The sequence below is a fragment of the Mustela putorius genome, unplaced genomic scaffold (genome assembly GCF_011764305.1).
Source record: "Mustela putorius furo isolate JIRA1106 unplaced genomic scaffold, ASM1176430v1.1 tig00003987_pilon_pilon_pilon, whole genome shotgun sequence".
Classification (NCBI taxonomy): domain Eukaryota; kingdom Metazoa; phylum Chordata; class Mammalia; order Carnivora; family Mustelidae; genus Mustela; species Mustela putorius.
Genome location: NW_025422126.1, coordinates 11,409,782 through 11,431,089, shown reverse-complemented (window position 1 = coordinate 11,431,089; position 21,308 = coordinate 11,409,782).

Genomic DNA, 21,308 nt, shown 5'->3' with positions numbered 1-21,308 from the left:
AGAAAACTGAAGTTCAAGAGCTTAAATACTTTCTCAGCTAGAACTTGGAATTATCTGATTTGAACATGATATTTAGGTCTATTTGGTTCAAAGCCTGTTCTTTTTACCTTTTAGCTATGTTTTATGAGTTATAATTTGTCTCAGGATGATCCTGAAATAAATAAAAGCAGAGTAATGTCCTGAGAATGGTATGCTTTAGCTTTAGACAGACATGTAACTTCTAAGTTCAGTTTTACCACTTTCTACTAACTAGACAAAAGATACATAACTTGTTTTCTGTGAGTCTCAATTTTCTCATGTATAAAGCAAGAGTAACTTTTCAGTGTCTTATAAATATTAAGTTAAATAATCAATGTAAATTATTTAGTACAATGCCTACAACATAGTGATCACTTCCTACAGGCTTCTTCAATCCCAGTTCTAGAACTGTGGTCTAATTATGATACAAATTTCTCTTTGGACACTTACTAAACATTTGTCAATGAAAGTAGTTTTCTTTGAAAGTCCACACTCGTATAGACAAGTATAGTTCCTCAAGAGTTGAAACATAATTAAATATTTTAAAAATACCTTTGTAAATTCAGAGCACATAAAATAAGAATATATATTTTTTTAATTTCATTTAGTTCTTCGGATTTTAAAATAAAATTTGGTTCCAGTACCCACCTTAGGAATTACAGGTCCTTTATTATTTAAAAAAGTTAGCACTGCTATATTTTTTTCCACTAAATGATGAATATAGAAGAATGTATGTTTATTAATTATATAGAAGTATTCCTTAGTTTTCTATCATACTTGATTTATATTTCTCTTGTTGCAACCAGTTTTTCCCAGTATATCAGTCCCCTTGATATTTTAGATGAAACTCATTCCATTTCTTGGGAGAGGGAAATTTTAATCTTCTTTATTAATACCAGTTTTCTCTTTCTTTTTTGTCTTTATGAGTTTTTCCTCCAGAAGAGCATGTGGCTCTCGTTTCTCTTAGTACAGTTGTTGTCTATTTATATTTAATGTAGTCAAAAATTTTTCATCCCTATGAACTTCATGAAGTCATAGATTCAAAACATCAACATTTTGCCTGATGAATTTTGTTCTCCTTTTTCAGTGTTAGTCTTATTTATTTATACATGTGCTCCAAATTAATGAAGTTTATTAGAAAACTGTTTTGGAAATACACACAACCATTTTTACTATTCCTTTCTTTTCATGATGTGTCATTTTCTGTTTTTATTTTTGCTTTATGTAGTATCAAACTTTACATTATGATAAATTATAAAATATCGTTCACACCATCTCTTTCACTCCAATCACTAAAGCACAATGTCACATGAACTTATTTTTACCCCAGTAATTCAATTAAAATGGATTCATTTTGGATTCATTCATTTGGATTCATCAATGGATTCATTGATGTTGATCATAGAAATTCTAGATTTCTTTAAAAGAACATGCCATTATTTTGATCATTTAATTAAGTAGGCCAGAGGTCAGTGTGAAGTACAAGATAGCAAATATTTATTATAAAGTGCAAGATAGTAAATATTTTAGAATTGTGTTTCTATATTTACTGTAACTACTCAGCTCTGCCATTATAATGAAAGACAGCCATAGAAAATACATGAGTGTGGCTAAGTTCAATAAAACTCTAAATGGACAACTAATCTGAATTTCATATCATAGTCATAGGTTAAAATATCATTCTTTATCTTTTTTTCAAATTGTTTAAGCTTTAGAAATCAGTATTAGCTGATAGTCTCAAAATGAGTCAGTGAGCAGTATTTGGCTCCTAAGATTTGATATGCTGACTCTTGATACAGGTGATCCTCTTTTTAAGACTATCATAAAACATTTAAGGAGAGAATCTTGGCTTATACCCAAACTGGTATATATTTGGGGGAAACCATAAGTCAAAAAAGAATAGGGAAGAATGTAGAGGTTATAGTCAGTGAAGTAGTAAAGAAATTTTAAAATTTTAAAGTCCTTTGGTGAAGAGATAAATAAACAAGTATATGTGGAAAGAAATAGAACATAACTTATGTTATTTTAAAATATGTTAATATAATCTGTCTAAAATTGTACTCAGAAATATAGTGGAGTAAGTTGATACAGAAAAATCCCTACTTGTACTCCAAGCAAATACATAATAATGTTGAATAACAAATTGTTTTAAAATTAAAATATAACTACGAGCTTACATCAAATAAGGACAATGCATAAGGGCAGTGAGCTTTAGTAGAATCTGAAGTATAATCATTCATTTACAAACACATAGACCTTTTAGTAATTAGAAACTAGGCCTGCAGAGTCCACATAGTGTAACAAGTCTAGGCTGTAGAAACTGAACTACTTGGATAATGACCAAAGATAATTTGTCTGTGAACTAAGTGTAGTTCATAAAGTGGGAGAGCTAAAGTTACCTTGATAGGACCTTTCCATTGCCTCAGGGTTTGTCACCTAAAAAAGAAAGCTCTTCAGTATTTATGATCCATCCATGGTTGTAGTTCCACATTCTCATTGTTCTTGTAATGCATGAGTAGAATGATCATATATTCTATTGGTCCAGGACAGTTCTGGTTTATAACTGTTTTAAAGTTCCTGTTCACTTTCATAAATGTCCTATTTGGATATAAAATTATCATATTCTCCTATATATATCCAGAAGCTAAGAGATGAATGCAAAAAAAGATCATTTTCTTGATTAAGAACTGATGAAGACTTAAGGCCCTAAGCTGAGGCAAATAAAAAAGCTGTCCTTTAGTAACTCAGGATAGAGGACATTTACACACATGTACACAAAAAAACCACATACACATACATGTGCATACATTCACACAGGAACAAAATTAAAACTCCGAGAGATCAGGGTACAATAAAAAATTACAAACACAACATGAAACACTGCATATGGAGGAAGAATCAGTCAGCACCTAAAAAAGAATTCACAATATAAGTAGAACTAATATACTGAAAAAGGTATTTTAAAGTGTTCAAATAGATAAAGATAAAATATAAACTTAAGGGGACACCTGGGTAGCTTAGTTGGCTGAGCATTTGACTCTTGGTTTCAGCTTAGGTCATGATCTCAAAGTTGTAGCATCAAGCCCCATATTGGGCTCTGTGCTCAGTGCAGAGTCTGCTTCATTTGTGCTCTCTCTCTCTCTCTCAAATAAATTCTTTAAAAATACATAAACTTAAGGAAGAGCATCATATGGGAAAAATCAGGAAATATTAAAAATAATCAGAACTTCTAGACCAAATGTATAGGTATGCATAAAAAATAACAACCTAAATTATGACTTAAAAGATATACCAGAAATATATTCCTAAAGGTGTTTATTAAACCAAATGGTAAAGCTTAAGAAATATCTCAAAATGTTGTTCAGAAAAATGAAAGAGAAAATATGAAGGAATATGAAACATTAAGGATCTAATGAAGTCCCTGTATATTTGAATATATAATGACTATGAATTTTCTAGAAGTAAAGAAAGATATGACTCTTGATTTAGAAAGAGTACATTGAATCCTGGGGGGGGTGGATTTTACACTGGACATGTCATTGTGAAAATGTATAGCATCAAAAAAAAAGAGAAAATAAAATTAGGCATTACAAGACAAAGATTAGTACAGAGTAATAACAGTGATAAAATACTTTGAAGACAGGCTTCTATCCAGCATTAACACATAGCATGACACCATTGATTGATATCTTCAGAGTAATGGAAGAAGAAAATAATTGTCAACCTAGAATTTTGCACTAAGCCAAGTTATTAATCAATAATGTAACACTTAATGCCATTTGCAGACTAGAAGGCAAATTAATCCTACTCTGATATTTAAAAATCCAATGAATAACATTAAGGAGAAAGGATACTGAATCAGAAGGAAAGAGTTCAATAAAACACTAAAGTAATTGTTAGCAAATACTAATAATAAACATATTGGCAAATAATTTTTCTTAACTTAGAGTTCCTATCTACTGGGCTTCAAATACACTGAACTCATGTTTCATATGCCCTCCATTAAGCAATTGAGGATGATTAATTAGGTATCCTAAACAAAGTTCATCACTGCACTCTTGATCTAGAGATGACTGCTTTCTTTGTTTTTTAAATATCATTGTTTTGGCCAGCCCCTCAAGCACCTTTAAACACAAACACACTCATAACAGAACTGTCAAAAGTTGTGTGGTAGTAAGTGGAGTAGCTGATTTAATTTCAGGTCTTAAGAGTTAAAATTAAAAGAAAAAAAAAAAGCTCAACTACTACTTCTTGTTGTCTTAACTGATTATGCAACAGGAAATGGTTATCAAAGATCTGTGTCCTCCTTTGTAATAATACAAACTGTGACTACTCTAGAGTGATCAACCACAATGTCATATATGGGAAAGTATAAAATATGTACCTTATGAAGCTTACCCCATAAAAATGTGGATATAAAAACCAATAAATTAATTAGTATATTTGTCTAGAGAAACACTGAGAACATTCTGTGATAATGGAAATCTCCATTTGTACTATTCTGTATAGTAACCACTAGCCACATGTGACTGTTGAGCACCTAAACACTTGAGATGTAGTTCATGCAAATGAATACCAAATTTTACTTATATTTGATGTCACTTTTTACACTTAGATTTAAATGTCCTCATGTGACTGGTGGCTATTGTATTGGATGACACTGATCTAGAATTATAGTTTTCTACTCAGGTAATTGGGGATAGTTAGACATAATAATTAATGAGACATCCTAACTTAATGGCAGACTCCTCCAACACCTACATAAGATTTCTCCATTTTTACATAGCTATCGCCTATTTTTACACATTTAGCTCTGAAAATATTTGCAATAATTTTCTTCTACATGAAGAACATTATGCAAGTTGGTATACCTTATTTTGAGTCCAAAATCTTACAACTACTAACACTGGATAAATCATTAATCTGTCTAAGCTTCAGTTTTGTCATGGTTTTAAATAATAATAATAATAATAATATTAATTCCTTGCTCTTCTCAAAGAGTAAGAGCATGGAAATTATAGGGAGGATTGGAGAAATGATACATGTAAATGGCACAGCATGATGATTTGTTGCCTAGATCTAAATACATTGGTGTCAAAGGGCTATCTTTATTTAAAAAAAAAAAACTATCTATTTGACAGAGAGAGAGTGTGTATGTACAAACAGAGGGTACAGCAGATGGAGAGGGAGAAGCAGGCTCCTTGCTGAGCAGGGAGCCTGATGTGGGGTTCGATCCCAGGACCCTGGGATCATGACCTGGGCTGAAGGCAGACACTTAACTCCCTGAGCCAACCAGATGCCCCTAAATTTTAAAGATCTATTTCTATGGAAGTATTGTTAGAGATAATAAAATGACAAATAAAAAACACAAACCACACAAATAAGTAATAAGTAAATACGACAATAACTAATGTCTGAATGCAATATTGTTGTCTTATAAAGAAATTGTGATGTTGGTTTACTGATACATTTTTCTAAATGTATATGTTTTGTGCATGGTGAATATGTAAGAGTACAGGCAGAAGAGAACACAAAATGTTAAAAAATAATAGAAAATCGAATTAGGTATCATTATGGTTTATAATTATTAATTGGATTAAGTCATTTCTAGAAATAGCTATTTTACCCATGGCAGCATTACTAAAAGTTATCTGTTTACAAGCAATAATTGAATAATAAATTAAGCAAGTTTATACTCTAATGGGTTAATTAAAATATTTCTGTATTCCTTATTGGATTTCTATCACAAACTAGATTGAAATAATTGGTATTACTTGGGAGCAATTAAAACTAGACCTTATGTTGTTATATACCATTTTCACTCACAAATTTCATATCTTTTCCCAAAGTTTTCTCTATTTATTTTCACTTATAATTGGTTTAGTTGTAATCAACAGCACAAGTCTTGAATCTCTAAGGACTTGATAAAAATAAATACATAGTTATAAATCTTGAACTAAGAAACATTTCAGAAAAAAATACATTTGAAAATTGTACATAGCTACTGATTTCTGGAAAAGAGTTTCCAATGGAGTGAAGCAGAAAAAATTACTGAACAAATTGATAGATTTGTTCTATCGATATATTTCAATCTGAGATTCACATTTTATGACAGTTACATAGGTAAGTAGTCTATTTACTAGAAAGGAAAACATAAACTTACATTATTCTATTTAATCAAGAAATAGTTCATTGCCTGACAACTCATTTTCAATCATTATTCTTAGCTGAAAACAAAATAAATGGGTTATCATTTAACAATTATATCAATTGGATGATAAATTCTCATTTGCTAGGACTTTTATAATGCTGTAAAATTACCTAAATCTATACAGGTGGTACTTACAAATTATAGAGATATTTTGAGAATATCCTTTACTTTATTTAGGGGAAAAATCGTAAAAACAAGAATAGTTCATTTAAAGCATGGAAGAAACTAAAATAGTTCTCTGTTCTTCCCTATATTTTCTACTCTACATTGCCAGTTTAATTTTTCTCTGCTTTCTTTTTCTCCATCAATTTTATGTGCATGCTCCCAGATTCATAAAGAGTTTTCAGTATAAGAAAGGGAATCCCTGGTGCTGGTTGTGGCCCATTAAAACTGGGTGTTAGGGCGCCTGGGTGGCTCAGTGGGTTAAACCGCTGTCTTCGGCTCAGGTCATGATCTCAGGGTCCTGGGATCGAGTCCCGCATGGGGCTCTCTGCTCAGCAGGGAGTCTGCTTCCTCCTCTCTCTCTCTCTGCTTGCCTCTCTGCCTACTTGTGATCTCTCTCTGTGAAATAAATAAATAAAATCTTAAAAAAAAAAAAAAACTTTAAAACTGGGTGCTAGGTCTGGGTGAATTAGTCTTCTGCATTCATGAGGGCCAGAGTAAGCATCTTAAAGAAAGGGAAGGAGCAATCTGTCTACTAGATGATTTGTCTGACTACTGCTGTCAAAATTTTATATATCATGCAGGCAGGGTGTGTGTGTGTGTGTGTGTGTGTGTGTGTAGGATATACACCACTATAAGAAAGTGATATATAAAATACATCACTATAAAAGTGGTGCCGTTTCATCCATTGTTAGGCCTGTGATAAAAATATATTGGTGTGATATCACCATATATCACCAATATCACACCAATTTATTTTTATCACAGGCCTAACAACCATTTAAATGGAACCACTTCTATAGCAAGAACTCTTGGGGATACCTACTTCTACATCTCTACTCAATCCCACCTTTATTTCTGAGTCCATGGGAATCATTGTCAGTGATTCACACCAGTTTTTATCAGGCTACCTCTTACTCAGACCCATCTAAATGATTAGAATTGGCCTACACAGTGTAAAATCATGTGTAATACCTGCCATTTCCTTTCTTTGATGTGTAATGATTAGCAAAGTATTAGGATTTACAAATTACTGACAAATTTTTGACATAAAAATTCTAACATATAACATTAAAGCTGAGAATGTTCTTATTAGTTCACCTTTTATTATATTATCATGAGACTTGTGGTCTAGAGGGGTGAAGTATTTTACCTGAAGCCATATACCTTATTATGAATAGTTCATTAAAACTAAGATTGTCTTTATGCCTGTTTGTTTAATTATTTCTCAATTGCATATACACAGGAATTAATTTGCAGTTTATGAATAGAATGCTGTCTACTTAGTAAGTTTATATTTTTAAGTCAAGACACATGCCAGTTTCTCTGAGAGGTATTTTTTATCTTCTCCAAGAAAATTTAATTTTTATATTCTGCTCCTACAGATTACTTAGTCCCCAACTACAGTTTGCCCAGGTTATCATTTATATTATAATTACTATACTTACATGTTTTGTTTACTTTCTGACTTCTCCAAAATACTGTGAATAGTTCCAGGACAGAAGTTTTGAGAATCGTCAGAACTATTTGTAAATATTCCGACCCCCTCCTTTCAAACACATGATATGATTGCCCTTCTTCGACCCTTTTCAAATTGGTCATAGCCTTGTGATCTGAGCCATCTCTGTACTGAACCCTCAACAACCAGAGAGTGATGGGTCACATTCCCATCCTCTGCCATGTGGATTGTGGGAAAATGTACAAAAAATGTCAGTGGAGGTTTCTAAGTTACTATGTGAGCACAACACAGTCATGGTCACCCAAAAAGGGTCATATGCTTTGAGAGAAATAAAATTTTAAGCCATAGTGACTTGGGATCTTATTTTATTAATTATAGCAAAGTTTCTTTTATTCTAATATATTTGTTGTATCTTGTTAGTTCTTATATCCTAGTACCTAAAGGTTTGGTCCATCCATATTAGTACTTTCTGAATTGATGTTAAATTGTAGTGATTCAGCTGTTTTACATGTTGTTTAATGAAACACATGTGCATGTTATTTAATAAATAACAATTGCCAAGTAACACCTCATCAACATAACAAATGTCTACATATACCAGAAATATTGTTAATTATATCCAAAATTTGAAGACTTTCCAAACAATTTATATGGGAAGGCCACAAGCTGACTTGCTGTTTTGAAAAGAGCTCAAGCCTAGAAGTTGAAAAACCCGAGTTTTAGTCCTGGTTTTTTAAGTTATTAGCTAATGTATCTTGGATGAATGGTTAAAAAAATCCAAAATTTTTTCCATATTGTAAATGAGAAAAATATAAAACCTCTCTATATCACAAGTTAAGAAAAATCAGATAAAAGATGTTAAAGGATTTTTGAAAACTGAAAGGAGCTGTGTAAGTATAAGGTGGTAGTACTACGGTCCTTGGAGTTTCTGAAATATATCAGCTTTTTTCAGCATACAGGTTGGAACAAACTTTTAAAGAATAAAAATATTAAGTTTTATATCCAATGCAATAAGCTAAGAAAAATATATAATGTTTATAAATAATAAAGTAGAATAAAGTAGAATAAAATAAATATTTTTAAGTTACATGATTTTCTTCCTACAAGGTCCAAGAAATTCAACTAAGTTTTAAGAAAAAAAAAAAAAAAAGAAAGAAATCGCAGGCCAGGCAGGGTATACGCTTCTCAGCTCCAAATAACACAAGCCATCTCCTGTGTGAAGTGCTTCCCCTATTTGAAACATGAAAACATTTTCTCTTCCACATTAGTTAAAATTATACATAAAACATCTAAATAAAACTTGAAAAAAATATCTTCTAAACATTTCTGAAAAGAAAAATGATAATAACTTGGAAAATTGTAAAAGAAAATTTGTACATGAGCAGCAGGGTTTTTTAAAATATACATATATAACTGATTGCATCAATAAAAGAAAATCCTATTTATGATAAAAATTCTTAAGTTATGACTAAATTTTAGAAACATGTAATATCAATATCAAGAGCACTATAAAGTATTGATATGTATTACAAATATACATCAATATCAATATTATATAAGAGCTATATTATATATATAAATGGAGAGTTACATTTGATGTTTTTGAATTAGAAAACTCAATACTGAAAAGACTGTCCATATCATGTAATACAATGTAGCAGTGCTAACACCATTTCCTCTTTTAAAGTACAACTGGAAGAATCTGTTTAAAACTAAAAATTTCCAAGAAACATTTTATTAACATATTACCAGCTCTAAAGCAATAAAGAGCATATTATTAGTTTAAAAAGTATGGGTAGAACAATATCAAAAAACATCATTTCAAATAAGTATAAAATTCCTAAATAAACTATATAAAGCTAATTAAACTCATTAGCTTACTAATTCAGGGATAAAAAAACCCATCTCTATGTTATACTATAAACTTTGATTAAAATGGTAAATGAAAATCAAATCAATACAAGTTCAAAAGAAAATGAATAGTTGAGTACTTGTAGTCTTAGAATGACCAGGACTTTATAAACATGGCTCTAAAGGAAGATTTATGAATATAGTTACATAAAAATATATACCTCATGTGTGGATATGAAAGGATATACATAACCAAATTTGAAAAACGTTTTGAAATATGTGTATATTTATATATATGAAAAAGAACAGGTTGTTGCTTTGAGTATGTAAATGTATTTTGCAGCTTAATAAAAACTGATGAAAAGCTTTTTACAAAACTAGGTAAAGGATAGTAACTAGAAATTTATAAATGAAGACTTAGTAAGGATCAATAAACTGATATAAGAATTCTCATCCACAAAAGAATGTGAATTAAAATAGCAAAGAAATAACAGTTTTATATCCATCGTGCCTGAGAAGACTAAGTAATTCCAAGAACTAGGTCAGTGCAGATGTAGAGAAATGCTTTCACACATTGTTGATGGGTGTGTACACTGGTTCATTTGGGGGAAAATAAATTTTCCATTGTGTATCAAAGGACATAAAAACAAAACACCATTTATATAGAAATCCCAAAGAAATAAGAATGCACAAAAAATGTATACAAAGAAATTATCACTAATGTATAGCAGCTTAAGAATGATTATTAATAATCACTGACTTTTTTTGGTTTGTCATACATTAGTTTATTTAATCTCATACAACCTTCTGACAGGTACAATTTTTTTGGTCAAGCTTTTTACTTTAATAGTTGACAGATAATATTAGTCTCAAGTATACAATACAGTGATTTAGCATTTCTGTATACTACTCAGGGCTCATCATGGTAAGTGAAATTCTAATCCCCATCATGATAGGTATAATAGATAGTAGTAGATACTATTACTACTCCCATTTTTTTAAAGTAGGAAACTGAGTGCCAGAGAAGTCACAAACCCTGCTAGTTGGCATAGCTTGTAATAACAAGGCAAAACATTAGATAAAGCCTAACTATTTAGTAATAGTAGATTGGTTTATTGTATTCCTGCAATACATAAAAAGATATTCATGTAATATTAAAATGATATTGTAAAATAGTTAATGAGATGGAAAAATGTTCATGGTACACTGTTAAATGAAACAAGCTAGTTTCCCAATAATGCAATCTTTATGTTACCATAAAAAAGAATCAGAAGATTTATACATTTGCTTAGCCCAGATACTAGAACCAAATATCAACAGTGATTATTCCTGGGTTTATAACTATAGGTCACTTTCTATTTTAATCTTATGGCTTCTCTTTTTTAAAAATTTTCTATTGCAAGCATTAATCTATTATAATGAAAATCATTTTTTATCCAGAAATATTTTGGTAATTTGTATCAGGAAAGGAGTGTTGGTTATCTTCTAATTGTCATCATATGTGTAGCCCAATATAAGAGAATAGAAACAAAGGGAGGAATTTCCCAAAGTCTAAGTATAGACTAAGTGTAAGTATATTATTCCCACTCCAGGATTCTTAAATAAAGGAAAATATTTTCTCCTTCATCTCTGACAGGTTTATTGGTGCTGAAATAGATTTATTGATAAAGAAGGTGGATTTTTGACCTCAATTGCTTTTGGACTTTTCTACCTCTCCCCAATCTCTCTGACCACATTTTTTATGCATCATTTGGTTGTAACCCCATCCAAATCTTTTAGGATTCCAAATATATCTCTAGACCAATTGTAAAAGGAGAGTTTGTACTTGAGGAAATAATCTCAGACTAGAACCTACTAAATTGATAACAATGTGCTAAGTCCTACAGAGAGACAACCTTTGGTTCTCAGAGAGAACCAAAGTGGAAAGAAGTAATAGAAGCATAGAGATTACTTAGCAATAATATTGTGTAAAAATAACTGCAAACATAGAAGAGACATCAGGGGTAATAAGTGACTTCCAGTGACCTGAATGATCATTGCTTATTTTAGAATATAGAGTGGTCTCCATGGAGTAGAGTGCTTTTATAAGAATTTATGATTTAAGAGAGATTTTAACTAACCATAAAATGCTGCACAGGTTTTAAATAGATGTAGGCAAGAGTCAAGGGTAGCCACAATGTAGTGGAAAGTGCACTAGACGGAGAGGCATAAAATTAGAGCCTAGTCCTTGTTCTGTTGCTTCCCAGAGAGATAAACACGATCAGGTAAATGATTTTTTTAAGATTCAGTTTCTTTAAAATGGGGAAAATACTTGTACCTACCTCACCAAGTTGTTGGAGACCAATGAATGAGAGGAAGAGAGAGGAAATGAAACTACAAAAGTAGTTTGGAATTACGTCATGTAGATCATAATGTATTGAGAATATGGATTGCATTTCACCAGGTGAATGCTGCTTTTTGGTGAAATTTTAATGTTGGTTTTCTATGAGGATGACTGCCAAACTTATGTTACACCTCAGAATAGTTTATCCTTCGTACACTATTTGATTAGATTTAGGTAAATGTAGTGGAAGCCAGATAGATAAATGCTAGTAAGTGATCAAAATGAGTGACTGAAATGAAAAGTCAAAGCAGAGTTCTAGCAAGCTTTACATTTTGGGTAGGAGATGTGACAGAAAAGGCTATTGACTAAGGGGACAAATATATGCCTCCAAACTGTGGAGGAAATATTAGAAACATGTGATTCAACTTCCTTGGCCATATTCTCCAAGCTTAATGTGAACATCCCAGTGTTGATCTGTAGTTTAATTCCTTCCATCTGGGTATATCCCCACAGTTGCTCTCATTTGAACCTTCGCTAAAGGTAAAATTAAGAACAAGCTATTATTCCTATTACACAGAATAGAAAACTGAAGCACCAAGAGGGAATTTTGAGGAGTCCAGCTTATGGCCTATTGTTGTTTTACTACATGGATTATCTTTTCATTTGTAGGCCTTCTGTTGGCCATTTTAAGACTCAATTCCAGGCTCTTTCCCTTTTCTTCCTTTCTCCAGCTGTTCTGCCTCATTCAGAAAACTACAGATTTTCTGATGGGAGACAACTATATTAGAGGTGGCCTCTCAGTGGGCTTAGCTATTAAAAATGCTATTTCTGCATTTATCTTGGATTTGGGGAAGGCTCATACCTCCTCATACCATTCTAAGGAAGTCTCAGAGTCAGAACTTTAGGAATCAGAGTACAATATTTTAATGGAGAAGGGGCCTGGAGACCATTATCCAGAAGTTACTAAATGTCAGGACCATGGAGGCAGGCTTTATGGATTTCTTTAAAAAGCTTCATTAACTTAACTAATTGGAAAGTAGAGATTTGCAGACTTGTCTGCTTTTGGGGTGAGAAGACAAAGTCAATAGATGTGTGTGCAGGACATGTGGGACTGTGATAAGCCACTAACTATTTCTGGCAGATGGACAATATGTTTGCATTTAGTCTACTGTAAACAAAGGGTGTTAACTGAAGCAGCAGCATTTACCAGAACAAGCCACAGATTTAGAGTCACTCCGAACTGGACAACACTTCTGAGTCTACAAATTATAAACCTTGAAAATATAAAATAACTACTTAAATTCTCTGAGTTTAATTTTTACTTTTGTAAAACAAGGAGTATTCTACCTTTGCATGGTCTTTATGATAATTCATACTAATGCACTCTGGGTAGAGATAGTGGAGTGAAAACACAGTTATCTTTATTCCCTAAATGGAAATTAAATTGTACAAAACCCACAGAGGAAAAGAGAAAAGAAGAGAAAATAAAAGCAATAAATTTTGAGAGCTGTGAAATTGATAGACAACTGTTAGGTGAGTAAATCCAAGGAAGCTGAATCTTAACCAGTAATGAGGAAAATGGAAAAGACATAGGGTATATAATGCATGTAAGACTCTCTCCACAAAAAAAAAAAAAAAGGAAAAAAAAAGGCAGGGATTGAATATCAATACTTTCGGGAATGGGGATAAAGGCAAAAATTTAAAAAGACTAATTGAAAGTATATAAAAAGAAGCAATTAAATTTCCATGTTATCTCCCCACTTTATCTTTCAACTATTGGAAGACTAAATGGGATAAAATAGGGGTTTCTGGTAAGAAGTTATCAGTCATGGTTTTCAGGGCAGTGCTACACTGAAAATAGAGGGGCTAAGTGTGTTTACACACTGGCTGCTGAGACCTACCTCTCCCTTCCCTATCTTCTGGAAAGGTTTCAGACAGGAGTGTGGAAACTCTCTTGGAGGTGAAACTGATTCACCGAAGAGGAAAAGCTATAAGTACACAAACCAGCCAGTACAATTATCCCACAGTCTACAAGTCTCACACACTGGCTCAAACTTCCAAATAGATTTTTTAGTTTCCCCACTCTTAAATATAAGAAGATAATTAAAAGTCACAGGCAACTGAAGAATGCCTCTAATATGAAAGATAAATAACAAACCAACAGAAAGAAAAAGCAATTCTGAATAAACTAAAACTATAAAAAGAAAACATACAAATAAAACCATTCACAGCCTCCGAGGAGTAGGAGAAAATATATAGTCTATTAAACAAGGATAAGATGCTATAATATGGTATATTTAGAAAACAAAGAACTCTTTGTAATTATATGTAGTAATTATATATATTTATATTAATACATTATAATGTATAATATACATATAATTTTATGTTTTAGAGTAAGATCTATAGATATAACATCAGATATCAAAATTCAATAAAATAATTAAAATATTAAGTTGAAAAATTATTACTGAAGGAAAAAATATATAAAAGGCATGAAAGTTAGAGTGAAAAAACTTTGAAAGTAAGAATGATAAGAGGTCTGTCATCAAAATAATAAGAGTTTTAGAATGACCACAACCAAGAAAATAAAGATTTTTTTTTAACTAAGAGAGGGCATTTTCAGTAGGATACTTCAAGAAATATTTATGTCAGGAAAAATATTTGCTTCTTATTTGGAAGAATTCACTAAATGTCCCTCCAAAGAAATGAAAATAGATCCACATGATACAAAGAACTGTTCATTGTTCAGAACTGTTTTCCCTGTCCTGATCCAAGCTACCTTATATAAGGACTAAGATATTTCAGTAGCCTAATAAGCTTTTCTGTTTTTCACAGTCTTTAGTCCTATCTGCATACAAACAACCAAAGCAACATTTTTTAATTTAATACTCCCATGGCCTCCTATCTGACTTAGAATACATTCAGATTTCTGTCTCTGACTTATGAGTCTCCCCATGATCAGGCCCGTCATTAACCCTCCAATCTCCTTGCCTTGTAGACTCTCCCTCCAACTTCACTGGCTTCCTTTCTGATGCCTGGACACATAACACTCAGGATCTTGCTACTGGCTTTTTTTATCAGCCTAGAATGACTGTTTTCTTCTATATATTTATATTTCTTCCTCCACAGTTTTTTCTCAAGTTAATGTGCAATGCTATCTCTTCAGACTTCTACTGATACCACAATCTATATTTTTCTTTCATCGCTCTCTCTTTTTTTGTTCTGTTACTTTTCCTCAAAGCACTTATCATTAATTGAATAAATGAATAAGTAAATGAGATTTCTGATTTATTTTCTTTACTATAAAATATATGGCCCATGCTGGCAAAAACATTGTTTACTTTATTGCCACAAGTGATAGCTAGAACTGCTCTTGGCAAAGAGCAGAACTATAATACATTTCTATTGGATTAAATAAAGTTGTACGTATTTTCAGTCTGTTTCTATCTATAGCTAGATCCTTTGTCTTCCCAAAATTCCTTTTTTTTTTTTTTTACTTGACCAAAGCAGAAGTTTTCTTTATTTTTAAAACAGGCTCCTTAGAAGGGAGTACCGTAGATTCTATCTAGATCTACCAAAAGTGTGGAGGGGAGCTACAGCAGATGTTCCTGACAGGGGAGTTTGGAGGAGCCTGGTCTGAAGGGACATTCTAACTGTTTCCATACAGGGCTCTAGGAAAGTTGGGGGGTGGGATCTCAGAAAAAAAACAGCTGTGTGGTTGCCTGGGTTACAAATCCTGAGGCTTGCTTTGTTAAAGAACCCATCCTCAAACTCACCTCAAAAATGATTTTACATCCCATCTTCTGGGTCGGGAGACCAAAATCATTAGCCGTAGACAGTTTTCTGGAATATGTGGGATGTCAGGAAACTTCATTCATCCCTGCAGGAAGGAGAAAGAACTCTAGTAAGGCCTGTCGGTTGAATGTTTCCAGGCCAGTAGGGTGAGGTTTAAATAATAATAATAATAATAATTTTATTATAATGATACAAAATTTAACTTGGACAAACTCAAAACCTGTGTCTCTCTTCATCTTATCAGGGAAGAAATTTCATGCTTTCTATAAATGAAATGTTTTATACATTTTGTATAACAGAAATAAAATAATCTCAATTACACCAGAAATTTTGACTTCCATATTCAAAATTCAAAGCAGGAAGTGTATACTGAGTATGAATGGTGCAGATGCTGTGGGGGTTATAATCAAATAAAGGCATAATCTCATGGGAATAAAACCTATATCCCTAAGAAAGTACTGCAATTTCTTCTAGTCTAAGAATTCATTGCATGTAAGATGGACAGACAGTTTAATAACAATTTTGTATTTGAAGAAAAGAGCAACTGTAATTATTTTAGTTGAGCATACTAGTTCCAACCTGCATCCTTTCCAGAATTAGAGTTTGGCAAACTGTGTCTTACAATGAAGAAATATAAGAATTGAAAATATGAAGGACAGAATGGTAAGAACCATATGAATGGGGGCGCCTGGATGGCTCAGTGGGTTAAAGCCTCCGCCTTCAGCTCAGGTCATGATCCCAGGGTCCTGGAATTGAGCCCTGCAACGGGCTCTCTAATAAAATCTTAGGAAAAAAAAACATATGAGTGAATAGAAAATTTATGACTTATGAGATGAGAAATAGTTTCAGTGGAAAGTCTGTTTTCTAGGGTGATGAAGACACCATTCTGGAAGCAGAGGCATGCTCCCTATGATGATGCATCTGTCTGTAGCTTTGACCTAAGAGGTAGACCCCACAACATTCAGGCCTTATACATTACCCAAATATTCATGTTTGGGTATAAGAGTTTGGTTTTTCTTCAGTTCATCCTTTAAATTAAAAGATCACAAATAGACCTGAGTCTATAGACAGAAGTACTTTGTTTGGTACCCAATGTGTTTTTATTTAATTAATTTATTTATTTTTAAGATTTTATTTATTTATTTGACAGACAGAGATCACAAGTAGGCAGAGAGGCAGGCAGAGAAAGAGAGGAGGAAGCAGGCTCCCTGCTGAACAAAGAGCCCATGCAGGGCTCAGATTCCAGGACCCTGGGATCATGACCGGAGATGAAGGCAGATGCTTTAACCCACTGAGCCAGCTGGGTGCCCGTGTTTTTTAAAATAATAGACTTAGGGGGCACTTGAGTGGCTCAGTCATTTAAGCATCAGCTCTTGATTTCAGTTCAGGTCATGATCTCAGTGTCCTGAGATCCAGCTGTATATAAGGTTCCTCACTGAACAGGGAATCATGCTTAAGATGTTCTCTCTCCCTCCCCCTCTGCCCATTCCCCTGCTCTCATGCTCTCTCTTTCTCTTAAAAATAAAATAAAATAAAATAGAAAAGAAAAGGAAGGAAAGAAATGGAGGGAGGGAAGGAGAAAGAGAGGAAGAAAGAAAGAGAGGAAGGGGTGGGGAGGAAGGAAGAAAGAGAAAGAAGTAATAGGCTTAGTTGTTAAACTTTAAAATTTTCATGAGGTTTCTGGGGCTGTCAGTTAAGAGTCTGCCTTTGTCTAAGGTCATCCCTGTTCAGTGGGGAACCTGCTTCTCCCTCTACCTGATGCTCCCCCTGCTTGTGCACGCACTCTCTCTCTCTGTGTCAAATAAATAAAATCTTTAAAAAAAAATCATAAAATTTCACATAAAAACCAGACCTGACTTCTGGCAACACTAGGTCTTCATTGTCACTTGTCAATATTCAGTGAACTTGGGTAATGTAGCAATTTCAGACAGGGCACATGATATTTGGTTAGCCGCAGTCACATCTCCCCTGGTTTTCTCATTTAGGTTTCAAGCTTGTTTCATGTATCTATGCTTATTTGCCCCCTAACTTCTAAAGGAAGGCTTCATTATGCTTTTCCTCTGTTTGGATGTGGATGCTATCTACCTGTGTTGTTCTGTTTACTCTAGTACTTACAGTGCCTCTTTGCTCAAGTTACTTAACCTCCCTTTGCCTCAGTCTCTTGTTCTATAAAATAGACTTATTAATAGTACCTACCTCATAGGGTCATATGAAGATTAAATTATTTATTTCTGGCAAAGTATTTGGAACTGTTCCTGGAAAATAGTGAGCTCTTAATGCTACTAACATCATAATCATGATCATTCTTTAAGACTTAGAGTGTGCCCTTCTAACCACAATCTCTCCTGACCACCTTTACCCCAAAGTGGTTCTTCTTCTTTTGCCCATCATTATAAGCAGCACAAATCTTTCCAAGTCCTGAAAACCTTGTATTAAAAATATGAGCATATGCCTCATTTCTCTATCAAATCAGTATAATTGATAACAAGGGCTATGTTTTAATCATCTATGCATTGCCAAAAACAAACACAATACAAAATGTTACACAGTAGAAAATGTATCCTTAACAGATGTTTTTATGCAGATACTTTTTTAATTAATTATTTTTATTGACATATAATGTATTATTTTCCCCAGGGGTACAGGTCTGTGAATCGTCAGGCTTACACACTTCACAGCATTTATCATACCACATACCCTCCCCTGTGTCCATAACCCAACCACCATCTCCCTGCCCACCAACCCTCAGTTTGTTTTGTGAGATTAAGAGTCTCTTATGGTTAGTCTCCCACCCGATCTCATCTTGTTTCATTTTTTTTTCTTCCTTACCCTCCAAACTCCCAACTTGGCCTCTCAAATTCCTCATATCAGGGAGATCATATGATAATTGTCTTTCTCTGGTTGATTTATTTCGCTCAACATAATACCTCTGGTTCTATGCATGTCATTGCAAATGGCAAGATTTCATTTCTTCTGATGGCTGCATAGTATTCCATAGTATATATAATGGAATATATATATATATATATATATATATATATATATACACACACACACACACACATACACCTCTTCTTTATCTATTCATCTGTTGATGGACATCTAGGTTCTTTCCATAGTTTGGCTATTGTGGACAATGCTGCTATAAATATTTGGGTGCATGTGCCCCTTCAGATGACTACATTTGTATCTTTAGGGTAAATACCCAGCAGTGCAATTGCTGGATTGTAGGGTAGCTCTATTTTCAACTTTTTCAGGAACCTCCATGCTGTTTTCCAGAGTGGCTGCACTAGCTTGCATCCCCACCAACAGTGTAGGAAGGTTCCCCTTTCTCCACATCCTCACCAACATCTGTCATTTCCTGACTGGTTAATTTTACCCATTCTGACTGGTGTGAGGTGGTATCTCATTGTAGGTTTGATTTGTATTTCCCTGATGCCCAGTGACATGGATCACTTTTTCATGGGTCTGTTGGCCATCTGGATGTCTTCTTTGCAGAAATGTATGTTCATGTCCTCTGCCAATTTCTTGATTAGATTTTTTGTTACTTCGGTGTTGAGTTTTGTAAGCTCTTTATAGATTTTGGATACTAGCCCTTTATTTGATATGTCATTTGCAAATATCTTCTCCCATACTGTCAGTTGTCTTTGGTTTTGTTTCTTTTACTGTGCAGAAGCTTTTGATCTTGAGAAAGTCCCAGGAGTTCATTTTTGCCCTTGCCTTGTGTGATGTTTCTAGGAAGAAAAGTGGCAGCTGAGGTCGAAGAGATTGCTGCCTGTGTTCTTCTCAAGGATTTTGATGGATTCCTGTCTCACATTGAGGTCCATCATCCATTTTTGAGTCTAGTTTTGTGTATGGTGTAAGGAAATGGTCCAGTTTCATTTTTCCACATGCAGTTGTCCAATTTTCCCAACACCATTTGTTGAAGAAACTGTCTTTTTTCCATTGGACGTTCTTTCCTGCTTTGTCAAAGATTAGTTGACCATAGAGTTGAGGATCTATTTCTGGGCTTTCTGTTCTGTTCCATTGATCTATGTGCCTGTTTTTGTGCCAGTACCATACTGTCTTGATGACTGCTTTGTTATAAAGCTTGAAGTCTGGAATTGTGATTCCACCAACTTTGGCTTTCTTTTTCAACATTCCTTGGGCTATTCTGGGTCTTTTCTAGTTCTATATAAATTTCTTCCATTTCCTTGAAAAAAAATGGATGGTATTTTGATAAGGATTGCATTAAACGTGTAGATTACTATAGGTAGCATAGACATTTTCACAATATTTGTTCTTCCAATCCGTAAGCATGGAACATTTTTCCATTTCTTTGTGTATTCCTCAATTTCTTTCATGAGTACTTTATAGTTTTCTAAATAGAGATTCTTTGCCTCTTTGGTTAGGTTTATTCCTAGGTATCTCATGGTTTTGGATGCCATTGTGAATGGGATTGACTCCTTAATTTCTCTTTCTTCTGTCTTGTGTTGGTGTAAGACATGCAACTGATTTCTGGGCATTGATTTTATATTCTGACACTACTGAATTCCTTTATGAGTTCTAGCAGTTTTGGAGTGAAGTCTTTTGGGTTTTCCACATAAGGTATCATATCATCTATAAAGAGTGAGAGTTTGACTTCTTCTTTGCCAATTCGGGTGCCTTTTATTTCTTTTTGTTGTCTTATCCCTGAGGGTAGGACTTCTAGTACTATGTTGAATAACAGTGGTAATAGTGGACATCCCTGCCATGTTCCTGTTCTTAGGGGGAAAGCTCTCAGTTTTTACCCATGGAGAATGATATTCGCTATGGGTTTTTCATAGATGGCTTTGATGATATTGAGGTATTGTACCTACTATCCCTACACTTTGAAGGTTTGATCAAGAAAGGATGCTGTACTTTGTCAAGTGCTTTTTCAGCATCTGCTGAGAGTATCATATGGTTCTTATTTTTGCTTTTATTAATGCATTGTATCACATTGATCGATTTGTGGGTATTGAACCAAACTTGCAGCACAGAAATAAATCCCCCTTAGTCATGGTGAATAATCCTTTTAATGTTCTGTTAGATCCTATTGGCAAGTATTTTGGTGAGAATTTTTGCATCTGTGTTCATCAAGGATATTTGTCTGTAATTCTCCTTTTTGGTGTTATCTTTGTCTGGTTTTGAGATCAAGGTAATGCTGGGTCTCATAGCATGAGTTCAGAAGTGTTCCTTCCATTTCTGTTTTCTGGAACAATTTCAGGAGAATAGGTATTAATTCTTCTTTAAATGTCTGGTAGAATTCCCCTGGGAAGTCGTCTGGCCCTGGGCTCTGGTTTGTTGGGAGATTTTTGATGACTGCTTCAATCTCTTTCCTGGTTATGGGTCTGTTCTGGTTTTCTATTTCTTCCTAGTTCAGTTTTGGTAGTTTATATGTCTCTTGGAATGCATCCATTTCTTCCAGATTGTCAAATTTGCTGGCAAATTGTCAAAATTGTCAAATTTGCTTATAATATATTCCC